The sequence below is a fragment of the Topomyia yanbarensis genome, chromosome 2 (assembly GCF_030247195.1).
Source record: "Topomyia yanbarensis strain Yona2022 chromosome 2, ASM3024719v1, whole genome shotgun sequence".
In the NCBI taxonomy this organism is placed as follows: Eukaryota; Metazoa; Arthropoda; class Insecta; order Diptera; family Culicidae; genus Topomyia; species Topomyia yanbarensis.
The window spans coordinates 163590345-163600988 of record NC_080671.1 but is presented as its reverse complement, the minus strand read 5'-3'; positions in this window follow the sequence as shown (position 1 = coordinate 163600988).

The following is a 10644-nucleotide window of genomic DNA, read 5'->3' as shown; positions in this document are numbered from 1 at the left end:
AAGAGTTCACTGATCCATATTGTTTGCGGGCACTCTACTTTTCACTTGTGCGATCTGTCTTGGAAGCTTCAGCACCCATTTGGTGTCCTTACACAAGCATTTGGATCAACCGAATAGAAGCAGTGCAGGCAAGATTCCTCCGTTTTGCTCTTAGAACTCTGCCGTGGCGTAACCCAACAGAGCTACCACCGTACATCGATCGCTGTCGTCTGCTCGATATGGAAACCCTAGCCAAAAGGCGAAACACATTTAGAGCAGTATTTGTTGGGAAGATATTAACTGGCCAAATAGATGCTCCAGATATTCTCTCACAAATAAATGTCAATGTGCCCCCGAGAAGTCTCAGATCGCATAACTTTTTAAGACTCGAGTTTCAACGCACCGAGTACGGTCAAAACGAACCCATTAGGGCGATGTGTAATGTTTTTAATAGTGTTTATGGCCATTTTGACTTTTCTGTATCTTGTGATGTTTTCAAAAATAGACTAAGAAGGTTGACTTAGATTTTAAGATTCATTTTTTTGTAATATTTGTATTTTTTATTTATGTAATGCTGTGTAATATGTTATTATATTTTATTGTAGTGTGGATCCATTGTAATCAGGTGTGAATATATGAAAAATAATGGGTTTTTACGCCCATTTGAGGATTGCTTCTGAAGTATATCCTGAAATGGGCTTTTCCCATTCAACTACATTTCATGTAGACCAAGATAGGTCAGATGAAAAATAAGAATAAATAAATAATGTCGTAAGAGGCGACTAACAATATGCTAGGAGTTCCTAGGTCAAAGTATTGATCCGTACCGAAGACTTAACTTGGACGGACCTTAAGGTTTTGTTTCATAACCTTTATCCATTAGGGACGATCCATAAATGATGTAGCATTTTTTGAGTGATTTTTAACACCCCCTCCCCCATCGTAGCATTTCGTCACAAACCTCTAAATACCCCCTGGTAATTACATTGCTTGACGGTAAGTCTCCCCCCCCCCCTTTGTCAGCGAAAAATATAAAAAAAAATAAAAAAACGATGTTAGTTATTCCCCTTTTAAAAAGCTACGTAGCATGACATGACCCCCTACCCCGCTGCCGTCACACATCATCACAAAATACAATACTCCCCCATCCCCCATATAATGATACGTCATTTATGGATGATCCCTTATATATTAAGTGAATCACTGACATATAGATACCTTTGTCCGATTTGTTGTTCCCGATTGTGTATCAACGTTTTAGGTTTCTTCTGGCGGTTGTATAATAGCCGTAAAGGATGAAGTCTAATTCTACACTAAGTAACAGCATATATTAATATACCGGCTCTTCCACGCCAAGGTATAACTATCAAAGCTTTGGTTTAAAAACTATATTTAAATAACAAACGTTGATGTAGAAATTTATTGAATTGGCCTAAGACGAAGCTGTCGAATTGCACAAAAAGTTTTTTGTGTGGCAAGTGCCTCAGATGTGTCAAAATAAGCCAGTTTTTATTTATTAAATCTGGATCCGTCTACCGACAAATCTGAATTGACGAATACCTCCAAAAGTGACTTCTTGAGGTATCATAAAGGTCTGATACTAGCATTATACTACTTTTGCTTTCTTAAACAGTGGTAAAGATTTAAACACTCTAGAACTTCACTCTGTCAGAAAATGTGGGGCCGTCAGAAGCCTGTACTTCGTAAAAGCGCACTCTTGGTCCTTTCTTCAAAGTTGTCCAGTGCAGTTTATTTTAGATTATTAATTACAAGACTTTGGGTTAAGGATATGGGGAGCATTCATGATGTCAGTGAAAATAAAAACAGAAAGTGACTGAAAACCTTTTTACCTTTCTCATGATAAAGGTTATGCAATCGGTCGGAATTTAGATTTTTTAACCGAGGCCATTCGACTCAGTTCGGCGAGATCGGAAAAAAGTCTCTATATGTGTGTGCTTATGTGTGTGTATGTATACATGTATGTAGGTATGTATATGTCAAATAATCTCACTCATTTTTCTCAGAGATGGCAGGTACGATTTTAACAAAGTTACACTCAAATGAACACTGTAATATCGTCGCTATTGAATTTTATATGAATCGGTGTTCTGGTCCCGAAGTTACGGGTTGAAGAGTGCGGTCATTTAGCAAATTCCCATATAAACTGGTACTATCATGATGTCCAAATGATGCAATATATATTAAAATGTGTGCAACATTAATTGGATTTGCGTGTCTAGGTCAATAATGACCCATCGAAGTCGCATTGACCATATTGGCCACCTATGACGGTTCTTGATGCCCCCAGGGAACTTGCCAAGTTCATAAGTTGATGTCACACTTATTTTTCAACGAATTCTTTGCAGATTTTTACAAATGAAACGCATATTATCCCTATAGACTGCTACAAAATTTCGTGCAGTGCAGATTGAATCGTCCAGTCATATTAGAAATTCCAATATAAGCCGGAACTAAAATCTTTATTTGAAGAGAGACCCATGAAATTTTAGAGCTCGACTTCGTATGTCTTTAAAATGCATGAAACCTCGAAATTTTATGTCATTTCGAATATATTTTTTTGAGGATCGACTTTTTGGGACTTGGCTGATTTCACACCTGATGCCTTTCTCGTAAAAAAGGTTAGGCAATCACTCTGAACATGGGCAAAATAATCCCGGCTGGCCAAAACCTTGAAAATTTATTTCTGAAATATTGATATTTTATATTTTTCCTAAATTTTTCATGTATTGAATGATGTATATTCAAAATTTTATGATCATTGGATGGGAACACGGACTTTTTAATGATTTTCATTTCCGAAACCACCATTGCTCTGTTCACTTCAAATGCATGCTGCTCTTTTGATTTTGCTCCGATTTTTGCACGACTAGTTTCATTGTGTAGAGGAACAAAAGAACTTAGTTAGTGAATAAAATACATTTGGTAAATTTTCTTGGAACTATAACTTTTTTGTTTAAATATGTTTAAGGTGGTCAGATCAAAAATGCTTTTTTCACTAATGTATTCTGTACAGATTTCGGAATCATTTCGGAACGGTCACATAGTATACATTGGAAAATAACCTCTACTTTTCGAATATCATGGTCTCGTTCTGCGCCTAGGTGCGCAAAAAGGTTTAGGGAGATTTTGAAGCTTTGTTGCTGATATGGAGGCGCATGGGGTGTTTTGTGTAAAATAGTTAGACAATCTACAGTAAACCAACACGCTATACAATGGATTTAAAGTAGAGCCCTTCATTTTTTATGATATTGCTGACATTGGTGAACAGTAACGGAAACTCTATCATGAAAGCGAGATCGTAGTTATTAGAAAGGTTCAATGACACTGTATGGAAAAATGAATTTAATATTCTACGACTTTTGACATCAAAAATGAGCTCAGAACCTCAAAATTAGCTTAAATTGTGATTTTCAGCCAAATTAGGTAACATTTGAGGTTTTGTCCGACTTTTGTTTGAAGACCCGCCACTGTGCGGAAGGCCGAGTGTCATGTACCTTTCGACTCAGCTTAATTTGTAAAAGCACGACACGGGAATACCCACGATTTGTAATTGGATTTCAAAAGTTTTCATGGTTACTGAATCATAATTATAATAATTGCATCGATTTTGTTGACTATTTTATTTTCCCGTTCTAAGTTTATAACTGATTCGCTCTAGAATACCTATCCGTCTTTCAATTTCATTGCTTTCGTTTCTCTTAGTCTCAAATTTGCCGAAAATAGCCAACAAAATCGATACAGTAGAACCTTGCGGCAATTAAAATATAGTAACAATTATAATAATTATAATTATAATAATTATTCTATACGTTATCAAGTAATCCTTGATATTTAAAAAGCTTTGCGAAGACTCCATGTTTCGTTAATTATGATTTTAAGATACAAAGGTTCAAAATTTAATTTACGTAGAATTTGCGAAGAAATTTATCAAATTGATCGCTCTTAGCAACCAACAAATAACGGCAACGGTATTCGTTTAAAAATAAAAGTAGTATGGTCATACCAACAACCAATACTATGGATATGTCTCTCACATTATCTAGGGTGGGTGCTCCTATAGTTGAGGTGTACCAATAGTTGCAGTAGCGGGTTATACGCCTAACTAAGGTACCAACCATCAACAAATATTTTTTATCGATTCATCGCACTAAAATTGTGCGACAATAAAACTGTTATCCTTGAAATTTGCTAAACAAACCATTGAAAAAATTGATTTTCTTCGAATTTTGAGCTCCCTTGCACCTATAGTTGATCTAATGTACCTATAGTTGCAAGCCCTATAAGAAATCAATGGGATTTGCAACAATAGGAACCGAAATTAGCGATTGCACCACCTTTGGTACATATGTTTCTATAGTGGTACAAGCGGTTTTGAATACATAAATTGGTTATTAAACCATATTTATATTTTTTCCTATAAAGTGGGGCTTTCGTTTAATGTATTAGCATTGTCCATAGGTCATCGATTCATCGATTTTTAAACAAAAGTTTTTCTTTAGTATGCGACTATTGGTACATTCACCCTACTTCTAGTTTCTGATCTCCTAAGCAACTTAGCTTCTCTAAAGACTATCTTTTAATGTGGATTTTCAACCTTTTGTGTTTATTGTGTAGATTTCCAAAGTTATGCGTTTTTTATGCGGATTTGTTATGTAGATTTTTTATGTACATTTTCAAACTTGTGTGTTCTTTTATGCGGATTTTCAAAGTTATGCGGTTTTTTCTATGCGTTTTTTATGCGGTACGTATTATCTGCATAGAAAAACTTCAGTCTATAATGCCAGCGCAATTCGTAAATAAACTATTATCTTTGTCCTTGGACAATAAACGAATATATAATTAGATTTATAAATTTTCGAATATAAGCATTAAGCTTAAAACACTTCAACCTATTCATACAATTCCAACAACCCTGAACCGATCACGATTTTTAGTTTGAATCTCGAAACACGAAGAAACCTACCTAGTTCCAGTCCTGTAGTAGATATTCTCTTCCCATTCCGAATCGAAACAACAGCCGTGGAATTTTAATTTCAATTCAATTGTGTGTGGCTTACACAGAACATGCTGACAAGCACCATTCAGGACCCAACAAGTCTCCTTTCCGCTAAATAATACCGAACTACGACCGGCAAGAGGCACGGTGAGAAGGATCTGTTACTTTCCGGAGTGACACGTTATATTGATACATTCCACGAGGAAGGCGAAACTTTCGCACAACTCTCGCTTGGGCCCTTGTCGCTTATCTCGAAGGGTAAAAATAATAAAAAACTTGAGAAAACTACACTTCACTCTCTGACTCTGGCTAACGATGCGAAACATGAAAAAAAAATCAACGAACCATTACGTATAAGCAAAAACTGAAGGTATGGTAATCTTTCCCTGGAGTAGATGGTGTCATTTTTGAGCTTGTATCCATCGGCTGAACGATCTTGTGGAGACCTCCGGTCTACGGCATATTTATGCAGATCTAAATGTGTAGTTGGTTATATAAGTTCGACGAACAACGAAATATGCTATACAATAAAATCCAACTCACTCCCAGTGCAAGACATCTTGGAACCCAAACAATCGTTGAAAGATTCTGTGCTTGAAACCTGTACGAACACTAACCACATGCCCAAACGATAACCGAGCACACTTGTTCAGCTTTTATGGAAATGATACCTTGCGGAAATTCTTTAATTGCTTCTCGATCATTTATTGCTTATAAATCGTTGAGCTGCGAGGAGGAGGGGAGAACTTAGCAGAACAACCTGCTGGAATGTCAACCGTGATGTACAACATCTGGAAAAACGGCTGTGCTGATGCTGGGCTTGATGGGCTGATACGTAAGACACTGCGACTAATGCGAAGAAGCTTCTTGTTTCCACAAAACTTACGAGATCTGGTTGCGATATCGGGACGACCGACGACATGGCAAAAATCATCTCGAGAGCGTCTTTCATTGAGAATAGTTCAGCGGCCGAGCAAAGGAAGACGAAATAACTGCAAAATCAACCTTCGAGCTCGAGTGGAATTTAATTACCTCTTTGCTTGGTCCCTGTTTACAAAATATTTCTGCTTGTTCGATCTTCAGGTTCCGACTGCTTTTGGATGGGTAATTAACGCGAAACACGGGCGGGCATTCCGGCTGTAGGTTCGACATAGGCGAGGTATTTTGTTTGCGCATTTCGGGGCATGATTTTCAGAAAGGTAGTTTGGTTTGGGATAAGTCATTGTTGAATTTTGCATCAACTATAGTTGATTTACATAATGAAATTGAAACGGCATGAAAATCAATACGAATGTAAACATATAAAACTTGAATCAAAAATTGATTGAAAATAAGTTAAAATCAATGCACTCAATTGGAACTTCAAAAAGCATATGATTTTACACTTTCATTCATGTAATATTACATTTCATTTATTTTACAGCATTAATGGAGTAAAATACATTAAAATGCATTGGTTCTTCGTTCAATAAAACTGTACTTTTCAATCAACGTGTAAAATTACAATTAATTTCGTTGAAGAATGCACGATACGTCGTGTGTATTTGTCGTGGAATTTCATTTAACATTTATTTTCATGCTTCAACTATGTGCAAGAGTATAAATGTAAAATCACAAAATATTTATTTTTCTTTGCATGCAAGCGATCTCTAAAGCATAGTTTATTGTATAGTTGTTTAGTAAGTCTACGAGTACACGAACGCATGAAAAGAAAGAGCTTGTTGAGTTTTTGAGATTTTTTTAAACTCTGAGTAGCCGGCTTCTGAGAGTACCCTATGTTTTCTAAACAAAGGTAATTTGAACTCAAATCAACTGCCTGTGACAAGATTGCATAGAAAAGCTAATCTTAACTGCGTGATTGACCGGATCGCTAACAGTATTTAGACAAATTTAGCTATTTCTTCTCGACGATATACTTATTGACATAAAATCCGCCGAGTGATAATATGTAATATTGATAAACAGTTATGATAGCGCGAAATGCTATAAATCAAGGAATATTCTTCAATTCGGATTGTTTGTAAAATTCTCGTATAGTTACGAGTGATAATAACAACGACATAGGAAAATTCAAGGTGCTGATAACCTGATGAATGGGCTTGCTAGCAATAACGGAGCTTTAAATTAGATTCATAAATGCATACGGGGCGAATTTTCAGTATCTATCGACCCGTGATTATCGATACTAGTCAGATTAAAGACGTAATGGGATTGATTCCCGATCAATTAATTATTTCTATGGTAGTGTTTTCACACCTAGATTCGTTCGCACCCTCTTATTCTACTACTATCGGAAAACGGCTGATAGCACTCAGTCGTTGCCCGTCTAAGGACTAAATGTTATCAATAGACTTAAACTCGCGTGTAGGCCTGTGATAGGATCCATGTGAGAATTATTCTATCTCACCGTTTGACGACCCCTACCTGGGAGGATGAGAGTAAGAGTGGGTTTTAAATTCACTGTGAGCAAAAACGGTTTACGATTAGTTAAGAGCAACATCGGTACTGGTATAGGGGGAAAAAGAATAAAATTCTAAGATGCAAAAATGGTTTATAAAGTTTTATCTCTTTTACCCTGAGAGGAGAAATATTCCATTTATATCCTAAAAATACAAATTTTTTACCACAAAACTCCGAAAATCATCTTCAATATTGGTGTCATTTGAAAAATGTAAGTAGAAGACAGAAATTGATGATTGACGCCATTTTTAAAACCACGATTCATTTGTTCTGAACAAGCACTTAAACAACTGCCAAATACTATTCGATAAGTATTTGTTTGCTATTTTATATTTATAACAATGTTTATGATTTTACTTACGTGATGTGAGGTCCACACTCCGTATGGCACTATGTGAAATAACCGACAGCAAGGATAAGAAAACCATCAGGCATCGCTCAATTCTAGATGTGTAAAGTGTAGGACTTCAAAATAATTTGAAGAAGTAGAACACCGCGAGCAGATTTTAAACAATTATCAGGCACAATGTCTGTAAAATCATAATAACGCCATTAACATTGAGCATTTGAGCAACCGAAAGTGATCGTAGAAGCGGAGCGTGCTTCGTAAAACCTGCTTCCGATATGTTGGAGTCCAGGAGTCGGATGTGGACTTCAGGCGTGAGGGTAGGAAAGGATTTCTCAGTTTAAGAATCGCTTAAAAAAGTTCTCCCCCGAAAACGTCGGTCAAAAACTAATTTAAATGAATAAATATACTGTCTTTAAAAGCATCTTATATCGAAGAGTCCCGTTAGATTTTGCACTTAAGCTTCACATTCTAATTTTGCATACTGTAGTATTCATTAGGATTAATGTTTATTAACCTTTTTATCTAGGCTTGCTGTCTTCCATTTTGAAACTTATGTACATTTATAGGCATTATACTGCATTACACTACATTACATTTCGTACTACAGATGAGCGTACTAATTGAATTGCATGCATAATTAGCGACATAAAGTACATCTTCACATTAAATATTGTTAATTCCTCCGCTTGGAAGAATTAAAAGAAAACATCGTTATTTCTGAAGTGCATTCAAACTTTTGGTCGGGACTAAATCTAATCAATTTGATTGTTATATTTACTATATACACCAGTACCATTTTTATATACATGTATATAAACCTTGCTACCTAATATGTTAACTATACTAAAATTATATATTTCATTTGATATACCATTTTATGCATGACATGACATATTATAATTATATTTTTAACCTGTGCTTATTTACATTCATTATTTTTCAAATGTCTTTACATGTGCATTATGTAATTGTTATCTCATCCCACTATATTCATTACATGCATTGTATTCATTATTTGTACTATATTTTTTTATTTTCCCTATTAAAGTTATTAAATCTTGCGTTATGATTTTTATTTATGGTTATATGGCATTTATTTTGAGATGTGTGCATTATATAAATTGTCTTAATAAGATTTCAACTGAAACAGCACAAAAGTTAGAGGTCGGAAGGATGAAGTTGTTTTATAGAACAAGTTTTTATTATATAGGAGTGGTTAATGTCGGATGTAAATTTCAGGCATTAAGGTCGGACTGGAGCTTTATCCTACACAATGTTTATTATATTCATAAATTAGATTTTATTCCCTTTATATAATCCGTTACTTTTTTCTGTAAACATGCCGTATATTTATTATATAATCATTTTTGTAGGCCCGCCTTGATTGTATTGGATTCGGATGTTGATTTCGGATGTTGGACTGGTGCTCAATCCTGCTTTTATTAAACATTATATTCACTATATTCATAATTTTTATTATGTTCCTAAATTTCATTCTGTTACTTCCAAGTTTTTGTTGCTTTTATTTTCACTATTTTAACTATATTCATAAATTAACAGTATAATTAGAGCGTCATGTAATGTATAAAATTGATGCATCCTCCCTATCCAAATAATGAAGTAAATAAATATCACGAAAAATGCATGTAAGGAGTGATATATGTAATCACTCCTTACATGCATTTTTCGTGATATTTATTTACTTCATTATTTGGATAGGGAGGATGCATCAATTTTATACATTACATGACGCTCTAATTATACTGTTAATTTATGCTTATTTATATTCATTATTGTTCAAACGAATATTTTTTATTTAATTAGTTACAATATGCATGTGGATTTTAGTGATTAATTTTTCCATACTCATTATTTTTATAAAGGATATATGTATTTTTTGATTTTAATTATGATGGATTTATTCCATGAATAATGTTCTTTTATTTATTATACGTGTAAGTTTGGTGCATTCCATTCATTGTATTTTTTCTAATACATAGCACACGAACTTAACGGCAACATATTTTCTCAGCAGCTCGCGCATTTTGTCAGTATAATCTCATTTCATCATATTCATTACATGTTTTATATTCACTATATGAACCATATTTCTTTCCTTGTCTTTACTAGATAAATAATTCTTGACATGCGTTATAATTTTTATCAATTGTTATTTCGCAGGCGTTATAAGTTATGTGCATTGTCTTAACGACATTTTAGCTTGAACAGCAGAAAATGAGCAAACGAAAGAGAGCTACGAGGAACGGAGTTGTTTCGCAGGACCCGATTCGATGATAATGGTATATGGACGCACGTGGACCCCAGGCGTTAAGGTCGTTCAGGGTTTAAAGTTTGTATTAAAAATTATATTTGCTATATACACAATTTTTATTACATTATCAATATTCACATTATTTCTTAAAAGTATTTCATTACATTTATTTTCACTAATTGAATCCGCAATGTTGTTTTCAAACAACATTGCGAAAAACATCTCAAAATTATCACAGTAACGTATTGATGCTACGAGACAATTTTCATAAAATTTGAAAAAATTGGTTCGCGCCTTTAAGGGTTAATATTCTACTTGTTGGAACTGGCAGCACGGACAATGTTGGAACTGGCAGCACGGACAATGTTGGAACTGGCAGCACCGACAATGTTGGAACTGGCAGCACGTACATTGTTGGAACTGGCAGCACGGACATGGTCGGAACTGGGAGCACGGACATACACGAGTAGGATTTACACATTTAGAGAGAGGAAAGATTTAGAGTGTAGAGAGGAAGAAGTGTCAGAATCAGAAAAAGGAAAAGATTAACAGCGTGCGGAAGAATTT